Genomic DNA, 9,406 nt, shown 5'->3' on the forward strand with positions numbered 1-9,406 from the left:
GACTAGATAACAAAAGTTAAATGAGGTCACGTTCACATGTGAATAAATGGGAGGGAATATAATTTCAAAATATTTAATTGGGAGAATACTTTCAAATAAACAATAAGATAAAAAAAAACTTTGAAAACCAAAAAACAAAATTTGAAATCCTATATATGATATCACTGCTATAAATAGCTGAGTTCTTCCCTCTTATTCATACAACATTCATCCATAAAACAAACATAACCAAAATAGTTGAACAAAAAGAAAGAAACTAATATGGAGGCCATTTATAAGCTATGGATTGTGATCGTTTCACTCATAGTGGTGAAGCTATGCCATTTGGTCTATCAATGGAGCAATCCAAAGTGTAATGGAAAACTTCCTCCAGGGTCGATGGGTTTTCCAATCATTGGAGAAACTATTGAGTTCATGAAACCTCATGATGCCCTTCAGTATTCAACTTTCCTAAAAAAAGAGACTCCTCAGGTTCGCTTATTTTTGTTTTGTTTAGAAACTGTTTTTTTAACTTACTTAAGTTACTTTGTCATTTTTGTCTGAAAAATAAATATAGACATGGACCGCTTTTTCGGACAAGCTTATTTGGAGGCAAAGTTATAATCTCAATGGACAATGAACTGAATATGGAGATGGCGAAGACAAATCGTATTCCCGGTATCACGAAGAGCTTATCACGACTATTTCCAGAAGATAACAATTTATTTTTGCAGAGCACAGAGTCTCACAAACATGCGAGGAACTTGACACTCCAACTATTGGGTTCACAAGGTTTAAAATTGAGGATATTGGAAGATCTCGATATCTTGGTTCGTACATACATGGGTGAAGAAGCTAGGAATGGAACTCTTGACGTTAAGGAAACAGCAAGCAAGGTAAAAAATAATTGATCAACTTTATGATGCCTTTCTCTTGAAAATATTAAATAAAGTAGATAAGGTATATAGGATACATGATCAACTCACAAGTATTTATATTATTAACCGCTACAGATCATAATTGAGTGCCTTGCAAAGAAAGTTATGGGTGAGATGGAACCAGAGGCAGCAAAAAAACTCGCACTTTGTTGGAGATATTTTCCGAGTGGTTGGTTTCGGTTCCCTTTCAATATTCCTGGGATAGGTGTCTATAATATGATGAAGGCAAGTAATGAGTGCTCTTACCAATACTATATATATACATATAGGTATATGCTTATAATGAAAGCTATGATAATTATTTTTTGTGGCAGGCAAGAAAAACGATGAAGAAGTTATTAAAAGAGGAAGTGTTGAAGAAGAGAGCATCAGGAGAGGAGTTTGGGGAATTCTTTAAGATCATATTTGGAGAAAACGATAGAGGAAAAGAAATAATGACTATGGATAATGTGATCGAGTACATATATACTTTCTTTCTGATTGCTAATGAAACAACACCACGGATTCTCGCGGTTACAATTAAACTTATAAGCGAAAATCCTGAAGTCATGCAAGAGCTTCAAAGAGAGCATGCAAGAATTGTTGGAGATAAGAGTGCCAAGCAGGCCGGCCTAACATGGGAAGACTATAAATCCATGACTTTCACCAATATGGTAAGTGTGTTTCAAAATCATGGATAAAGCGATAAGACAATTTAAAATCATGTACATTTTAGTAGCTCACACACACACATGTACGGTACGTTGTTTCAGGTGATTAATGAGTCTCTTAGGATCTCAACCACAGTACCTGTAATACTTAGGAAACCTGATCATGACATCAAAGTAGGTGATTATACAATTCCAGCGGGTTGGAACTTCATGGGCTACCCAAGTGTCCATTTTAATCCAGAAAAGTACGAGGATCCTTTAGTATTTAATCCATGGCGTTGGAAGGTGATTCAAATATGATCTTTATTATTAACTATTTGCTTCCTAATCCACTAATCAAATTCATTTTTTTCACATGTACCTAACTTTATTAACAGGGAAAAGATGTGGATGCGATACTCTCGAAGAATTACGTTCCGTTTGGTGCTGGTCCTAGACTCTGTGTAGGAGCTTACTTTGCTAAGATGCTGATGGCTATATTTATCCACCATTTGTGTAGTTATAGGTCTGCTTTTATCACCTTATGACTCTGAATTTATATATTTTTAAATTATGTCAAACTCATTACTTAGATTTATTTGGTTTGTAGGTGGTCAATGAAGGCAGAGATCACAGTAACTCGAAGCTATATACTTGTGTTTCCTCATGGATGTGATGTTCAAATCTCTAAAGAGACTTAAGCATAAAATGTATTAGAGTTGTTATATTTCCGTTGGTGATCATTGGGCTATAATATAATAATAAAATAATGGCATATATATATATATTTATATATGGATATGTTATTTGCTTAAAAAAAATTACAATAGTAAAATAATGGTTTATATATATAGTAGATAAAGTTTGAGTAATTTACGCGGGTATAAAAAAATATGTGAAATTTTAAATAGATGTTGATTTTATATTTTATTTGATATTTTTACATAACTTAAACTGTTGTTATAAAATCCATGGTTGTGAAATGATCACATGGTTCTATGCTGCCTCTGCCTCTAATACCATCGCCATTAGAATCCTTATGACATACTAGACTGAGACATAGTTTCCGCCGGGTAGCCGGAGGGAGAGAGATCAGAGAAATTAAAATCAAAATTTCAGTACAATTGACTTTTAGGAGAAGAAGGCGAAGATATCAAAGTGTGAGAGTACTTTTTTCTTCTTAAGTTTGGATTTTGATTTTTTTTAGATTATAATAATGAGAATTTTAATATTTATATATTTCTTCTTATGTTTTAGTGTTGTCGATGTTGTATATAAAATAAATTCACCTACCTACATGAGAGTATGATCAAATTAGATTTTGAGATTTTTTTCTTTTTAAGTAAAGAAAGAAAAACCTTTTAAAGTAAAGAAAGAAAAAACTAACATCTGCTATTGTTTGTAAACTTATATCCGTTTTTTTGTGCCAATTCTAAATTATATGGGATCCGAGAACATCCCCTTTTCTACTAGTGTTAAAATATTTCAGATAAGAGAGAATATAAAGAGGGGTTTGAGAAGCCTTGGCTATCTAGATATCGAAGATGACATTTTAGGATGTGTACGGAGGGGTACCTTTACAAAAAAAACTAAGAGAAAAATGAAGGAAAGGGAAATTAATATCTCTGTTGTTGTTCCTCTTACGCGTAAGAAAAGACCCAATGAAAGCTATGTAGATGTCCAAATCAATGAAAAAATGCTAGAATGGTGTATCGAGCATAAAAATAGTCAATATACTACTTATTTCTAATGACATATGGATAGCTTTGATAGTCAAGAGATTGGTCACCGATGGGTACAATGTGCTTCTGGCTCATAGCCCAAATGCTCGTGGTGAACTGACTGAAGCTTCTACAGGAAGAATCATTTGGGGTGATAATTCATCAAAAGAACTAGTAAGCAAGAATAATAACCCATGAAATAATCTAATTATAATCAGCAACCCATGAATTAATGCTATATTATCTAAAGAATCCATTACAAGTTTGTTATTTATTGTGAGAAAAAATTACTTTGTGTAAAAATAATTCAATGCCTTAAAAGAGTTACAAATTGTATATTAAAATAAGTACTCAATTTTTCAAGTGTTTTATTTTCAATTTTTGATCTCATGTTTATATATTTTGTAGTTGTAACATCTCTCTTATACCATAATAGAGAATTCTTGACCCAATTCAACTAAATCAATCAAACCAAAAAAATAAAAGGAACCAAATTCAATACTTAGTAATTTTCTTTTTGTCGAAAGAAACGATCATATATGCTTGGTTTTTCTTATCATAAATAAGACCACAATAACACTATTCGACCCAAATCATTGTCACAAATCTTTCTAAAACTTATTAATTATCTAAATCTTGGTACATAATCATTTTATTCGAATATATTATCAATATTGAGAGCTAGGTTTTTTTCATCATTTAAGCGACAGAAAACACTATTGTTAGCTAATTTGATTTGATTTTTTTCTTCGATTGAATATGTAATGGAATACCATGTCACTACTCATTAGTGGAAAAACAATTTGCCCTAAAAATTAACAAAAATGACGATGGAAGTTAAAAGCAATAAAACAATAAAATAAAATAAAAAATACCATTGAAGGATTAAATGATACTTATTGTAAACTACTAAATGCATTTCTTTATTGTGGCCGCCAATTGTTTTACCATCAGAATTAACTGAAATACGAAAATAAAAATTTAGGAGACTAACCTATTCACCCCCTAGGTTAAGTATAGTATCAACTTTGGTTCTTCATTGGAGCCAAAGTTTATACTATACTTAACCTAGATATTGTCAATATTGTCAAAGTTTAGGAGACTAACCTAGTCACCCCCTAGGTTAAGTATAGTATCAACTTTGGTTCTTCATTGGAGCCAAAGTTTATACTATACTTAACCTAGTTTATATACTTAACCTAGATATTGTCAATATTGTAGCTCATAACCATGTTTTAATTTAATCTCACCCCTAGGGGTCAATTACTAGGTTTAATCTCACCTCTAGGGTCAATTACTACTATATTTCCATGTTCAATATATAAACATATATTGTAGCTCATAGCAGGCGTCCAAGTTCAAAAGTTTTACATGGTTTAATTTATGGAAATATAGTCATAATCTATATTATTAAGATTTTTTAGAAAACACAAAAAAGAAAAAGTAAAATCTATAGAAATAAAAAGTCATAGCTTTAAAAAGGTTTTAAGAGAATTATAATTTATAAATTTTAAAAGTTTAAAATATTATAAATATTGAAACTTTTAAAAGGTTCACATACTAAAAAAGATTTCCACTTTATAGAATGTTTTAAAATATTACAATTACTTAACCTCCATAGAAATTTTAAAATATTATATCTATACTAATAAAAAGTTGAAGCTATAAACTCCTAAAGGTGTCCATAGAGGATTTAAAACAACCAATAAGAATTAGATATTTCACTAATTAACATTTATGGAAATATAGTAGTAATCTATATTATTAAGATTTTTTAGAAAAAACAGAAAAGAAAAAGTAAAATCTATAGAAATAAAAGAAATATGTACAACGTCCCACATCGGCTAGAAAATTTTAGACAAAGGCTGAGAACCATTATAAATAAAACTAATATGTTTTTAACTATAAATTAACAGGAAGCTTGATTTATGTAACATCCGCGAACCGGATTATGCGGTTTTGGTAGGAGTGTCGATCGACACCCTTGTGGCATCGATCGACACCATTATTTTTGGGTTCGTCGGGTTTGTTTTAATTCGCGATTTTGGTTTGGTTGATTTGGTTTAGTTATCTAAACCGAGTATATAAGTGGAGAAGCGACAAATTAAGGGTTTTAGGGTGTCTGGTCGCCGTTTGCAGAGATAGAGAGAGAGGAGAGAGCCTATTGTGGTGTGAAGAAGATTAAAGGAGAAAGAGCAGAATCGTTAGGGTTTGGGAGGAAACAGTTTCGGCATATCAAATCATTCTCAAAGGTAATGAAATTTGGTAAGTTTATTCCCAAGTCTTTCATCGTCATTCTCCTTTTTACAGAAGTAGTTTTGGATTTAAACTCGATGAGTTATTGGCAGTTTCGTGAGTCACGTTTTCTCAGACGCGAGTTGGAACCATCGGGGATTGTAATTGAGATCGTGGTCTCGTCTGGTTCCTGATCGTGCTGAAATTTTGTGGGAAGCTTCGTGACGTCTAGGGATAGCTTTTCACCGGAGCGATTTGGTAGTTAACGGTTGGTTTTCATTTTAGGGTTTCGTCTTTGAGACTGTTCTTTTCTGATGTTTCTGTCCAGTTTTGCTATAAGTCGTTTTTGGTTGTGTGGCTTGTTGTAGGGCGTTTCTGGGCTGTTTCAGACGTTAGGAGGGTCTCAACTGGTTGTATTGGTTGTTATAATCAGTTGATAAGGTGAGTGCATGACCATGGCTTATCTAAGCCTGAGAATCCTTTGTTTTGCTTGATTTGTTGTGTTTTGTAGTGTTGTTCTTGCTTGTGGTGGTTGTGTTATGGTTATTATAGGTTCCTGAGGCTTTTGGGAGAGTTTGGGACAGATTGTAGGCGGATTGGAATGGAGGTTCGTCGTTCAGATTCGTGCAGTTCGCGTCTGCGAAGGGAGTGTCGATCGACACCAGTTAGGTGTCGGTCGACACCATGTTTGGCCAGTGTCGATCGACACCTCTCTGGTGTCGGTCGACACCAAGTTGCTTGTTTCGTGGATTTTCCTGGTTTGTTTGTGTTTGGTTGTCATTTGTTAAGCATTGGTTTCTCAGTTGCTTGTGTGTATAGCCCAGTAGATGGGAGGATTGCCTCACTAAGTATTTGTGATAATACTTACGCATCTCAATTGTTGTTTGTGGTGTGCAGGTTTGTGTTGTGGAATCATGGCGATGAGGAGGAGGATGATCTAGGGTCTCGTTTGTGTGTTATTGGATTGTTGGATATATTGTTGGAACCTTGGATAGAGATATGCTAGGTTGATGGATAGAATGCTTAGGATTGTTATTGTATTGATGTTGTAATGGTTTTGTATGGTTGGTATGTTTCCGCTGTGTGTACTGGTTGTTATTGGTTTAATGAGGAGTCGTGGTTTGGGTTGGTTTAATTTAGTAGTATAGGCTGCATAATTGTTTATATTGTATTTAATTATTAAAAAAAAAAAGGTCGGGTTGTTTCAATTTATCAGGTTTCCAAATTTAAAAATTTTATTTGATTTTAGAACATTAAAATTTTTAAAGGTTTAAATATTATAAATATTTAAATTTTATAGAATGTTTAAAAATATTATAAATACCTCCATAAAAAGTTTAAAATATTTTAATTATTTAAACTCTAGAAAAAATGTTACAAATATTTAAACTACATCTAAAGTTTAAAATATTTTAAATGTTTAATCTCTACTAAAAATTGAAAAGTTTAAGAATTACTAAATATTATATATCAAAATTTTTAATATCTTGAAAATATCTTACTTATCTCCGTTTGTGCTTTATATCTCTTATGAGTTGTAAAACATGTTTTTTTTTTGTGTATGACTTTATAGATGATTTGATATTCTTGCAGTAAAATTTTTATTTTTAAGTCTAAGAAAGAAGGATTGACGTCGCAAGATTTTGATTTGATGTTATTTGAGTTTAAAGAAGAAGGATCGACGAAAATCACAAATATTGTTTTAACTATACATGTATTCATATTACTTTTTCTGCAAGTAAGGATTTTGGTTTGAGAAGTTTCAATATGTGTGGATCTAAAACTGAATAAGTATATGGATGAAATTATCAATAATTGGGTGCATGTGTTGACTATGCTGGTCTTCATGAATTGCACAAATTTTAGAAAAGAAATGATTTTGGTCTTGGAGTTTGATGGTTTAACAAGTTGTGTGGTAGTCTAAAAAAAACGTTTTCAGTGGAAGAATGTGAAGAAGTTGACGAGGAAAAAGAAGAAGAAGAGTATAATAAAGAACTGGACGGTAAAAGTAACGATGACAATTACCATAAAATTTGACAATGAAAATGACAAGAAAAAATATGAAGAATAAGAAAACATTGATTAAAAAACATGAAAACATAGGTGGTAGCGATCAATTAAATATGAAAAACGAGATAAATTCATGATCATAAAATTGTTTTGTTTTTTTGGTGGTCAAAGAAATGGTTTAGGATATGTGAGGTCACCAGTTTGATTCGCCTCACCTGGACGTCGAGTTAAATTCATGATTTTTTTGATCAGATTTGATTTTATAACACAACTGATTTTTATATTTTTTAAAATTGTGTATCTGAAATTTATTTTTTCCCCTTCATACTAATTTAAATTTTTATAAGATAATATTTCATCAAAGGTCATCAATCATATATAATTTTCATCAAGATATATCAAAACCTGGTTAATTTTATATATTAAAACATGTTTATAAAATTTTATAAACCTAGTTCTTGGTAACCCACACGTTTAATCATTTAAAAACATGTTTAAATTACCCACATGTTTTAAACATGTAAATATAAAACATGATTAATCATGTTACCATGTAATATATAAGTAGGTCATCAATCATATTATTTTATATTTACATTTTTCTTATTTCCATCCCCTTTTTAATAAAAGAGAAGTACACAACGTTGTTTCGGTAGACTTTATAATTTTAATAAATGGTTACAAATAGGTTATACATAAGTTATAAATTAATCCGTATATTAATTAATTGGTTACAAGTTGATAGTTCATATATTAATAGTAACAGATAAAACCTTAATTGTAACCGAAAATCTTAAACGGGATATTCCAAATCTGACCTAACACCCTTCCAAGCTTTTAATATAAATCAATGTATTTAAAACCGGACCGGAAGATGAACCGGAAGTCTTTCGGGTCACTGGGTCAACAAGTTGGACCGATTGAATTACGGGTCAATTAGTTTATTAGTTTGATTACATTTTATGAATATAACATCTACTTTTCTATAAACATATGAACAAAACATACATAATTAAGTAGTAAACAACAAAAATTAAACTTTTAAATGATTAGATAAAATAACTAACTGATTCTTTTATAAATAACAACATTTATTTATAATTTGGTTTAAGTTTAAAGTGCCAAAATAAAATATTTAATTTGAGACCGACAACCCGATCTGACCCGCTGGTTCAAGCACCGGTTCACGGGTTTTTAGCGGGTTTTTAGCGGGTTTTATTTGTTAGGTTTTTAGAGGTTACTCGGACCGGAATACCTATCGGATTGTGGTTGGATCGAACCGACCGGCCGGTCTGGTCCTGGTTGAAAAACATTGATATAAATCATTCAAATCTCCATTCACCAAAATACATCTCTCATATTCATACAAAAAACAAAAATAATAACAATCGTTTCTCAATTTACAATGCTACACGTCTTATAAATTATATTTTATTTTAAAATTAAAATGCAGATAAAATGAATTTTAACCCGTGCTCTAGCACGGGTCCAAATCTAGTGTGTTATTATAACGTTTACATTAATTTTATTTCTGTAATTATTGTTTTTCCATGATTAATCACCGAAACTTTATGTTAATATAGCTTCTATACTAAATAAAAATAGAAGCTATAAGCTCCTAAAACTGTCCAATAGAAATTTGACATATCAACATTGAACATTTTTAAAATCACAATAGTTTTCTATATTAAGATTTTTTGTAAAAATGGAAAAACAATAATTAGCTTATCATCTGATGGAAAGAGTTATGCGTGTTACTTCCTAGCGAAGAAACTGCTGGAAAGTAGTGCAATTTTTGCTAAGTATGGAACATGAACAGTTCCAAGATGGGTTATTGAGGGCATCTTTATGAGGTTGTAAGGATGTTCAATCGAGCTGAAAATTTCTAGAGAGA

At 31.4% G+C, this 9,406-nt stretch overlaps 1 pseudogene; it reads left to right on the forward strand.

Annotated features, from left to right (window-relative positions):
• Positions 222-2,310, forward strand: LOC104716595 (annotated as a pseudogene).

The sequence above is a fragment of the Camelina sativa genome, chromosome 2 (assembly GCF_000633955.1).
Source record: "Camelina sativa cultivar DH55 chromosome 2, Cs, whole genome shotgun sequence".
Lineage (NCBI taxonomy): Eukaryota > Viridiplantae > Streptophyta > Magnoliopsida > Brassicales > Brassicaceae > Camelina > Camelina sativa.